The sequence below is a fragment of the Carettochelys insculpta genome, chromosome 9 (genome assembly GCF_033958435.1).
Source record: "Carettochelys insculpta isolate YL-2023 chromosome 9, ASM3395843v1, whole genome shotgun sequence".
NCBI classification, from domain to species: domain Eukaryota; kingdom Metazoa; phylum Chordata; order Testudines; family Carettochelyidae; genus Carettochelys; species Carettochelys insculpta.
In genome coordinates this window covers 56066100-56078091 of record NC_134145.1, presented here as the reverse complement: position 1 = coordinate 56078091, position 11992 = coordinate 56066100, and the positions used below count along the sequence as shown (strand labels likewise).

Below are 11992 nucleotides of genomic sequence, written 5' to 3'. Positions count from 1 at the left end.
CCCCAGTCTCAGCAGCGGTGGATTCCAACAACTCCCAGAGAGGAGCCCCAGTCAGACCGCTCTACCTTCCAGCCATCCGCTCGCAGCAGAGTGCCGCCTAGTCCGAACGGCCCCAGCTCCGGGCGCTGCCGCCGGCCCTGGGGCCACAGCCCCGCGGCGTCAGGACGTTCTGCGGGCGCGCGCTGCCTTTGTTCGCAGCCTCGCCTCAGGCGCGGGGTATGAGGCGACACTGGGCGGGAAGGGAGGTAGAGGGGCCGCGAGCCCGGGGGGCACTGTGCCCCCCCCCGACACGTTTCCCTCAACCGCCCCTCACAGCCAGGCCTCTCCCTTCGCCGTGGTTCCTAATTCCCTCTCTCCCCGCCCCGCCTGGCCGGGCGGAGCGCGCCCCTCTCAGGCCCTCCCCTTCCCCGCTCGGCCCCTCCCCTTGCTGCCCGGAGAGGCCGCTCCGCTGCCGCTGCCGCCGCCCGGAGCGCCCCGCCGAACCGTCTCCCGGAGTTGGAGCCGCTTGTCTCCCGGCCCGGCTCTCCCGCCGCCCCGGGAGCGGGGGACGTGCCTCAGCCGAGCCGGCAGGAGGCGGAGGGGCTCGGTGGCCCCTGAGGTGAGTGTTGCTCGGTTCTGCCCCCGACCCCGGCTCCCTTGCGCGGGGAGCTGGTTGGGGCGCAGCTCTCCCGGGGGCCTGGAGGAGAGGCCTGCAGGATGGTGGGCCGGGGGGCGCTGGAGCGGCCGCCGGGGACAGAGATGCTGCCTCCGCCGCCGCCTGTAGCCCTGCGGAGGCCTGGCATTTGCCTCTGCCCTTTGCAAGCTGAAGCGGTGCAACCCGCCCCGCTCTCCAAGCCTGAGTGTCTAGGGCGATGCTGCAGCCGCCGGTGGGTGCCGGACCTGGGGGGATCCCCCTTTGCCTCATCGTCCCCCCAAACGCTGACCTATTCATGGGCTCGTTTCTGTGCCTCCGAGAGTCCTCCTGTCCCCATGCATTATTCATGTCCCTGCTAGGTAGGCTGCCTGGCTGTTGTACGTGGAACAGCTTTCATTGCGCCTCTGCAGTTTGCAAAGTGCCCCGGCTCCAGGGAGAGGATTTGGCGTTTTGGGTGTTCCCCGCCTCTGCATTTTGCTGGTTTTGTGTCGTTTTTAGTCGCGATTGCTCTCCAAGCCATTCTTCGAGGCAAGTGTAGCTGAAGTGGCCATTCATGTTCTGTGGAATTTTCTCCGATCACAGGAGCTAGACAGTATAAATAATTGGCTGAAGATTATTTATCTTCAGAAGAAATGGCTCTCCAGGGAGAGACCTTCTGTAATGTTTTTTTTTTTAAATAATTTTTAGTGTTTAACAGCAAATGCGTTGCAACATCCAACGGCTGTAAGGCAGCCACCACTTACACCATCACTGACTTAACTGTAGATGTCAGACTGTGCTTTCCCTGACGTGATGTCAGACTCTTAATATACATTTCAGTGGTGAGTTCAGCTCTGACCAAAGATTTTGGACACAAGTCTCTGTCCATTTGTAGAGTAGGATCAACATGGACAGAAGTATCAACTAATAAATTATATTGTTAGTCTTTAAGGTAGTACAGGACTGCTTTTTTGTCCTGGTAGAGCTGGTTCTGCTGTAGAGTCAGAAAGGGCAGTTCCCTTGGGGACAACAAAATATTAGGGACAACAAATCAGAAACTGTCTGTACGTGTGACTGTAGAGTGGTAGGAGTGGATGTTTACCTGGGGCAGGACTACAGAGGGCTACATTTGCTTTGGAGCCCCAACAGTACTTAAACGGGTCACCTATAGAAGTTAAAGCAGCGGTTCTTGACCCCTGGCTTCTGGTGGCCCAATCAAAACATGGCTGCAGGCTGTGTGACAACCTCAGGCCATACAGGTAATATGAGTGTGTGTGTATATAGATGTATATATAATGTGGCCCACATGGCACATAGTGCTGAACATGTAGCCCAGAAGGGTAAATATATTGAGAACCACTGGGTTAGAAGGTAGTTTGCCTGTCTGTCCAATCTCTCTGCTAAGTCTGCTAGCAAGGGTGTCAGTCAAGATGAAGGTTTTTGTTATATGCATTCAACTAGATTGAGGCTAACAGCTGGTTTTGTATAGGCCCCTGATGATGACTCTTGGCTTCTAGTGACCTGGATGTAGACTGGTGAACTAGAGGTAATTAGAGATAACTAGAAGCTCAGAGTGCTATAACCTTGCTATTGCACTTTCTATATTAGGGGATGCAATGCTGGTTTTGGTGTTTGTTTTAATTAATACTTCATTATGATACACCCCTCTTCCCTTTTTCACTCCTCTTCCCTTGATTGAACAGCATTTAAAAACAGTACATACTGGGAAGTATTTAATGTTTGATTTATTTCCAAAAGGCACAGATGTGGATGAAGAGTGTCAGAAATGGTAGTCATTCTCATTCTTGGGTGGGAAAGCTGGAGGAATTTTGCATTGGTGTGGTTAAAGCTGAAATTTACAGCTGTGATGTCAAACACATGAATGATACATTTTTAGCTGACATGATATGTAAATTATGGCTTTTGTTTTTACATGTGCAATCATTTATTTTGAAAATCCATGTTGTGTAGTTGACTTAATAGCCCATATTATAGTTGGAACAAGATACAACAGGATGTGCTTTTATTGTGCAATAATGTTCTCTGGTTGAAAACATTCTGCTTTATCTTGTGCCTTACAGCGTATGCTGGGTGTGAGGTTATTACACAGCATCTGCACATCGTGTCATGTTTTGTACAGTACGTAGTTATGAAAGCATTCACCTGGTGCTAAAATTTTGCTTTTGTTCTGCATAATAGGATTCTGTGTTGCATACTGAATTGAAAATAATGGTGTTACTAGAAGTAAGCAACTTCTCTCTGTCTTTCCTGGAGAGAGTTGTTTAAGTTGAATGTAGTTTGTTGTGCAATCAAACTAACAAAGGCTGAAGTGATTTTTCTTTTATCTTTAGGTAAAAAAATTCAGTACAACACAATAGGTTAGAATGAATAATAATACAGTTGAGGTGTGTGCAGTATGTTAGCGGGTTGTTGAAAGTACTTTACAAAACATGTTATAAGGGACATTTGTAGCATACTAAAGATAATATTTGGAACAAACTTCTATAGCTTTATCATGCTATGCCTTTATCATTACTCATTATATATATATGCCATAGCAATGTGTTGGGTACTGTCCATGCTCACCATTGGAGTCAGTGCCCACACCAAAGGCCACAGCCATGTAAACTAGCACGTAAGAGCAGATCCCTGAATTTGTGTGGTTGATTGACTTGAGTGGGGCTCCATGTAAGGATGTACTGCTCATAGTGCAGGATCAGGTCCTAAGAAGACATGCAACACACAATTAAAGGTGTGTTTTTGTTTAAAATTAATATGCATAAGCTGTACCTGGCAGTCACTGGATGTGAATTGGCCATTTTCTTGTAGTTGTCACAGAAACAGTGGGCTTGAAGGAGATATTTGATGATGTGCTATTATTGATCAATTCAGAGAGTAAGATCCATGCTCTGGAGCAGGATGAGAGATGTAAAGATGGTTGTGGGAGACGTGGACGTTATTGGTAGAGTAGAGATTAATAAGATTTATTATTAATACTTAATAAGGGAGAAGACCAGGTATGAAAGGAAGGCCAGCACTGAGCAAGGCCTGGAAGATGGGGCCAAGAAGCTTCAACTTAATGGAAAAGAAGGGAGTTGTAATTATTATTTAGTGTTACTTTACCAGCATTAAAGTAGTTTGGAGTAGGTTTTTTTTTCTGTTTCTGCAGCGTGTGTGTCCATGACTGTGGCTTCTAGTGCTAGGTGCTGTACAAATTTAAAGGTAAACCCAGTCCTTGTTCCAAAGAGCCTATAATTTAAGAATACAAGAAATTTTATTTACTGGTGCCAGTGCAAGTCATCGTTTCATTTTGATTTTCATCTTGGCATGCTCCCATTGAAGCTAATGGTAGGATTGCTAGGTGTGCAGTTTTTAACCAGAATATCTAGTCAAAGAGGGATCGTGGTCAGAATCATGACTGGCCATTGAAAGTATGGTCAGCCTCGCAGCATGGCTGAATCGGGCTCCCTACTTGCCATTGGTCCGTGTGGCTCCTGGAAGCAGCAGCATGTCCCTCCATCTTGTCTCTACTCTTAAAGGCAACCAGGGGCTTCTGCATGCTGCCCCCACCAAGAGTGCTGGCTCTGTAGCTCCTATTGTCTGGGAGCCATGCCGTACAGGAGCTGGAGGGGCTACATGGCTTTGATTCCAGGAGCAACTTGATGTAAGCACTACCTGGAACCTGCTCCCACCTCAGCTATGATCCACCTCCCACCCTGTGAACCACAGTGGATAAAAATCAATGAATTTTTAAAAGCCAATAAAATTGGATTTTTTATTTAAATTAGGGTTTTTTAAAAATAAATAAAATTTTAAATTTCTCATTTAAAAATAACAAGTAAAATGAAATCTCATTACACACATGCTACACATACACTTTCAGTCCCATTAAAATGCATTAATGGCACTAACTTGTCTTGTCTCTCTACTAGCTCTTACTTCTGTAAAGTTCTGTGCTGTCCATTTCTGTTTCTCAGCAGACTAAAAAGTAGCATGTGCAAAGAAAAACACAAACTGGGTAGGATTGTTTTTGTTCTGTGATTATGTGATTGTGGACTTTGGCCAACCACAGCAGAGGAGTTAGTTAAGACGCTATCTTAAGACTGAGAAATAATATATAGGAAAGGACGCAGAGAGCATAGAAAGGAACAGTGAAGTGGATTAGAAAGAAAAAGGGAGGACGTTATTCAGCACGCAGGCAAATTTCTATAGTTCCCCACACTTTTGCCACAGAAAAACTGTTATGGCTTCTGGGTGCAAGAGAGACCTTGGGAATTGAAGAAATTGGTTCTCAGAGTAAAAAAGGAAAACGTCATGTGTAAGCAGTGCATGAAGAAAATGCAGGACCTAGCTGCAAGAAAGAAACATCATAAGACAAACTTCTTATTGGGAGAAAATTATTTGGATGAAGATATGGATATAGCTGAGTGGATCAATTGGTTATTAACTTAAGTAATTCACTTTGTAATGCATCATTCTTTAAGAATCTGTGCCTTTAATTATGATTTGACTAGTAAATTCCCAAGCTATGTGCTGTGTTGGATGTTGCTGGGGAAAAAAAAGTTTAGCTTAGCTAATCCTTATGGCTTGTTTAATTAGTTAACTAGGTTTAGAATCTGTCACTCAAGTATACAATACAGAAAGAGGCAGTAAGAGAAAACTAAAGTAGCCAGTTGCCAGTGACTGTCAGTTTCTTATTTTATACTACATAATACATACTCCTTATTTTGAAGCATCATGACCACAAACCATAATGGTGATGCCATAAGCCTATTCTACTTCAGCATAACTCTGCTTTTCCAAGGGAACCCCATTCTATATGTGTTTTCTCAAAAACAAAAAACAAAACAAACAGCCCCCCCGCCCAAAAAAAATAGAACAGAAGTTCCAGTGAGTTCAATGGGCTTAGCAGAGCCAGTCTTAGCTTTTTTGGTAACATTATTTAAATCAATGAGTTATAGGGCCTTGATTTAAATCAGTCAACCCTCTTGAGAACCCCTCAAGCCCCAGTCCATAGCATCCTCCTGCACCCCAAATTCCTCAGCCCCAGTCTTATTCCATAGTCTACCCCTCCAGCCAGAGCCCTCTCATTCCCCCTGCCCCGCCCCCCCCCCCCACACTGCAACTCTCTAGTCCAGCCTGGAGCCCCCTACCACATCCTGAATGCCTCATTTCTAGCTCTACCTCAGTGCCCCTGCTCATACTCGAAACCTATGGCTGCACCTCCTCCCCATTCTGGAGCCCCTTCTTGCACCCCCCAGGCTGGACCCTCAGTACCTTTCACATCCCAATCTACTGCCTCAGCCCAGAGCTCCTCCTTCATCTTGAACTTCTCTTTTCTTGCCACACCCCACAGTCTGCACTCACAGCTGCATCCTACCACCTGAGCCAGCCCAGTGAAAATGAGTGAGAGAGGCAAGGTGGGTAGAGTGAGCAACAGAAGCATGGGGATGGAGTGAACAGGAGGCAGGGCCTCAGGGAAGGGTCAGGATAGGGGTGAGGTCTTGGAGGAGGGACAGGGCAAGGATGTTTCATTTTGTGCAAGTAGGAAGTTGGTGACCCTCATTAATGGGAGTTGGCTGTTGACTTCAGTGGAGGTAGAATGGAGCCTGTATTATCACTGTCTTCATGCCCCAGAATATCATTTATCATAAGTTATTGGAACACCATTAAGTTTTGGATATAATCCTGCCAAAGTAACTGTGCTCTCAAAGAAAGCTGACCCCTCATTCTTCCCTGGTTGTATCTCATCTGTGTAGTATGTGCAATCCCATGTAACTGAGTGTCACAATATTCATACAAATATATTACAGCCTTATAGGCTTAACTTGTGTGCAGTTAAGATTATGCAGTGTGCCGGGTGGCCTTTATAGGTAGATTGTGATATAGATGAGGACTGTCTGAGTTAGGTGATATTGTCCCACACTGTAGGGCCCTTCTGTGAGACAGTTATGTGTAGAGCAGTACCAAAAGCCTGTAATACAGTAGTAATTGTAAAAATAAATTTTCTTATATTCAAATTTGGCACATTAACACATGGTTTAAGTCGTGATGGGAATTTTCTGAGCCACTATAGGGGCTCGTCTGCATATTTGGCTCAATCTAATTCTTGACCTTCCCCCCCACCCCTCCACTCTCTTGATTTGCTCACCTTGATTATCTTTTTCTGATTTGTCCTCCTTGCTTACTGTTTTTGGTTCTCTGTGCCTTAAATATTGAGTCTGTTCTGGTCTGGCTATGGTCTGAAGAAGTGGGTCTGTCCCACGAAAGCTCACCTAATAAACTATTTTGCTAGTCTTTAAAGTGCTACTTGACTGCTTTTTGTTTTGATAGTGTATAGACTAGCATGGCTTCCTCTCTGTTAGTTGCATATGTAGGTGTGTGTCAACTATATTATGCTAAAATAATAGTAGTTTTCTTGTTTTATTGTCTTAAATTTATGTACTACAACCTCACCTGGTGTACAAAATTCCATCTTTCTAGTGTCAGTCACTGTGGTATCTGAGAGCTGGGAGAATACCTTCCGTCTTATCTGTATCCAGACCAGTAACATGATCAGTAATACAATAGTTAGTGATATAGCTTGAATCAAAAAATATATTTTTTTACATTTATGTGAAAAAGCTAACTTAGTCACTTTGATATCCTTGTGTTGCAGCATTTTTGTCTCCATACTTAAAGTCAAATACTAAAGATACATGTGGGTTGTTTTAGTCATGGGTGGTTTTACTTGGTGAAAAGGTAGAAATGCTAAAAAGAAACCAATGGGTTTTCTGTAGGAACATGTTTCCCGTGCACATAGATTTCAGTGGTTTTTTAATCTTAAACCATTCAGAGTTCACAAGTGCTGTATTCCAAAGTGTGACTGCAGAAGTTTTTGTTTGAAGTTTCTGCCAAGGCATATTTTAGTAAGGTATCTGCTTTAACATCTTGAGGGATGTTGCATGAGGAGGGTGAGGAATGGAACTGAAAAGTTGCATTAAGGAGCAACTTTTCTCCTGTGTTGAGAACCATAGAATCAAATGGAGCATCCTTTAATAAAACCAACAGCGTTATGCCAGATATTATGCTTTGACCTGGGTTTCAACTTAATGTCCAAATCATCATGATATGTGTCTTACCAAGTTTCATTTTACATTCCAAAATTCCTCTGAAAACAATTCCTTACAACTCTGGTTTAAAGAATTCCCATTGCAGAGGTTGCCCTGTTGATGATCCAGGAGTAGCATGGAAATCTTAGTGACCACTTGGGTATCATAGATTGTTTAAATTAGATTTCAGAATTGGAGGCAGTAGCTGAAGTTTTATAGGGTGACTTAAAATCAGTTTTTCCAGAACTTCTTGATGACTGTTCTTTGAAGTATTGCTGCTTCCCAAAAGTATTTGGCAATTGCTTAAAATTACATTTAAAACAAGATGCGTTTTCCAGGCTTACAGTTGGTCAGAAGGGGAATGAGGCTGGGCAGACATTTTATGCTTTGTTAGTAAAGCAGGGAAGCTTAATTAATGATGCTAGATGAAACAGTGATACATAAACATAATTAAAATCTAATGGATTCCAGTAGAACAGAATAATAATCCAACAACATCTGTTATCTCATGTGTGCCTAGTGTAGTTCCCCTTAAGGAAAAGTAATTTTGGAATAAAGGTAAGACTAGTAATAAGGAAATACGGGTTTTAAATCTGTTGGCTACTGATCTTCATGATCTTGGCCCAGTCACTGCACCCTTCTGGGCTTCTGTTTTCACTCCCATCCTTGTCTCCCTCCTGGTCTGTTCCAATTCCAAGCTCACTGCTGCAGTGATCATCAGTCACTATGGCTGCATCTACACTACCTCCCTACTTTGAAGGGAGCATGGTAAGTAGGATGTCGGGAGATTATTAATGAAGTGCTGTGCTGCATATGCAGCACTTCATTAAGTTAATTCTCCCTCCGTGGCAATTTCGAAGTGCCGGCTCACATGTAGCTGCAGCTAATTTGTTTTGTTAGAATACAGGCTAACATGGCTACCTCTCTACTATTATTATCTAGTATTTGTTAAGCTGTAACTCTCAAATATCTGGCACCAGCCCATAATAATAACATATGGAGATACACATCTCATAGATCTGAAAGGGACCTTGGGAGGTCATCGAGTCCAGTCCCCTGTCCTCTTGGCAGGACCAAACACCATCCCTTTTTTTTTTTTTTTTTTAATCTATTTGCCCCATATCCCTATATGGTCCCCTCAAGGATTGAACTCACAGCCCTGGGTTTAGCAGGCCAGTGCTCCCTGCTGGCTCTGCCCTGGGTTCTTCTGGCTGGGACTGCCCTCTCTCTTGCCCCTGGGCTGCCAGGGTTCCCTGCCTGGCCAAGGGTTCCCTGCGGGGGTTTCCTGCCCCTGGAGCTGCCAATGGGGCTCTATCCCCTGTTGGTTCCGGGGTTTCCCGGCCCCAGGGCTGCCAGGGTTAACTCATCCAGTCCTGGGGCTGGAGCTGCTGGCTCTCAGCGCTGGGATTGCCCAGGTTCTCCTGGACCCAGTGGAGTTCCCCTGCAGAGCCCGGGGCCACTGGCATTGCCCTGCACACCCACATTGCCCGGGGCTGCCGGCATTGGCTCATGCCCTCGCAGAACCCAGGGCCGCCTGCATTGCCCTACTCCCTAGCAGACACATCATGGAGTTCTCCCAGCCCTGGGGCTGCCAAAGTTCCTCCAAACCTGGCACCCCAGCTGGCTCCTCAGGGCTGGAGCGGCCAGCAGGGCTCCTCTCACAGCCAGCCCCTAGCTGCGGGGCTGGCAGGGTCCCCCACCCCGCTGCCAGGGATCCCACAGCTGCCTCTCTCTCAAGTGGCATATTTGAATATCCAAGGTCTCAAGGTTGCCAGATATGAAAGAGTTTATTGTATATATATTTAAAGTTGCAAGACCTATATAGACACGTAGGCACTTTCCCAAACAAGTGTGCAAAAAGCCAGAACCATTTTATTATTAACCAGAATTTTAGCTGTGTAACATGTCTGTAAATATGACATAAATGCCATAGCTTCATTTACTCAAATCCAGGAAATGAAGCATTACTATATTCCAGCTATGCATCAGAACATAAAAATATTCTCTAAACTTATGCATTTGTAAGTGCACACTTATTTACTGAAAATCAATGCAGAATATTGCTTTTAAAGTGAGGGAGAGGGACTTAACTTGTGGAGTTTCATTCTTGGGTTTCTTAACCAGCCTCCTCCCAAGTCCTTTATAATAAAATGAAAACAATTTTTGGGTGCCTGGTAGAGATGTATGTTTGGGAAACAATGCTCTCAGTTTTAGACTTGTTCACGAATGAGGATGCAAGGGAGTATGCATCCTGCTTTTCTGATGGCTGCAACAACCTTTGCTGTAACTACAGTGCCTCTAGATGTTATGTGAAAGTTGATGTGTAGCCAGTGGGGATTTGAGCATGGCATGGTTCACTGTTATATAAGGAGAATTAGTTTTAATTTCTGTGAACAGCTAGAAAAACTTCTAAATATCAGATATGGTCTTTTTTATGCCTCTACCAATAGAAGTAATGGAGAAAAGTATAGGTGGATTAAATGAGTGTAAAATAGGTCAAATATAAGTGTCCTGAAGGTTGAGTGAACAGCCACCCCATATTTGGTATCTTTTAGAGGAAAAGCTAGACTTCTCCCTTCTGATGGTACCCTGTAGGATCTGGTACTCATGGCCTGTTTGAGTAGATATTATAGGTGCTGTGCAACATTAATGTTCCAGCAAAATTTTCAGTGGGTCAGACTTTCGTTGCAAGTAGATTTGGGTGCATCTGCCTCATTTGATGGACATCTTTAATGCCATGGAGTCCTATGAAGTAGGAATTGACAGTGGCCATTTGTGATGGGGTTCAAGGTTCCCCCTGCACTGCACCCCGTCCTCTGGCAGGAGTGACTCTCACTCAGCAGGTACAACAGGAGGTTTATTAGGCAACAGATGCCCAGTTTCTCACAGAAGCGACAGTACAGCAGTCAGAGACAGTCCTTCCAACCCGTCCTGGGGAGAAGACCCCGAGGGGTGCCCCTCTGGGGTGTAGCTTTCCCCCTCCTCCGGCTGGCTGCCTTCCAGCTCCTCTTCCCCTAGCCTCTAACTGCAGCTCCTGATTCAAAAACCCAGCTCGGCTCCTCCCTCCTCTTTGTTCAGGGCAGAGGTGTTACCTGCCAGTTGTAGCCCCAGGGTCATCCTTAGCCACTGGGAGCTGATCTGCTTGCCTCTCACATCCAGCCTGACTCACACATGCACACCCCCCACTCCATCACACCATTAATTCATGTTGTGGTGTCAAGTACAAGTAAGTGCCTCAGGAGAGCCCTCAGTGCTATTCTTGAGGATGGTGTTCTTTCTACTTAAATTACATTGCTCCTAGTAGATAGGCACGACTCACTAGCTGAGAACTGCTAGATACTAGTTGTAGAAGTTTGTACTAGAAGTAGTAGTAGTAGTAGTAGAAGTTTGGCAAAGTCTAGCATCCATAATAGTAGCTGGGCCACCTTTTTCTTGCATGAGTCTTTATTTTTGTGTCAAATGGCAAATTAGAGCTCCTGAGAATTCCAAAAGAGATAATGTTGAAAAGATGAAGTGCAGAGCCTTTCTAGGCCTGCCATGAAGCTGCGGCATTCTCACCCCACTCAAATATTGTGAAAATACGTTAATGTATATTCTTTAGTCATAAGTTCAGGACTTGTCTTGATTTTAGTGGGATTTTGATTATCTGCATTATTTTTTTCCTTCAGGCTGTATCTGCTCTGGGATTTAACTGTGCATGTTGCCTGTTTCTTGCAACATATATTTTTAGTTTATTGCATAGCCTCTTGGTGTGGATACCTATAAATTAAAGTTGAGTGTCTAGTGCTACCGAAGCCCATCTGAAAAATCTACCAGTGAGCAAGCAGGTCAATACATTTTCTCTGATATTAAAAAGCAACAAAAAACCCCCAACAACCTAATTGCTCAAACTGCTCATTTGTCTTACTGATCTTGCAATAGACACCTCTTCAAAATAAAAAGCTCTTCATGATTTTTTAATGCTTCCCATCTTTCTTTTTGTATTTCAAACTTTTTAGGTGATAAATTAGGTAACCCTCAAATTGATTCACAAGGGTAGCCATGTTAGTTTGTATCTTCTCAAAAAATAGTGGTCCTGTAGCACCTTAAATACTAGCACATTTATTTATTAGGTAATGAGCTTTTGTGGGATTTTTGGGGAGTTTTCTTTAATTAAAGTGGCTCATTTGGAAATAGGTTAGTGGTAGTTCTTCCCCATTCCCCAGACTGTAGATTCCTGCCCCAAAGCATCATGCTTCGGTCTGCAGAAATATCTTCAGAAAGCTTTTACAAGCAAAACCCAGGCTGT

General features: G+C 44.5%; 1 protein-coding gene across 2 annotated transcripts in view; it reads left to right on the top strand.

The window, feature by feature from the left end:
* Nucleotides 1–419: 419 nt before the first annotated feature.
* The window catches only part of C9H1orf21 (chromosome 9 C1orf21 homolog), a 187135-nt gene continuing 175562 nt past the window's right edge, over nucleotides 420–11992 (top strand). For both annotated transcript variants that reach the window (XM_075002625.1, XM_075002626.1), the window contains exon 1: nucleotides 420–598. The gene's annotated coding sequence lies outside the window, so the exon portion shown is untranslated. The remainder of the gene's footprint in view (nucleotides 599–11992) is intronic.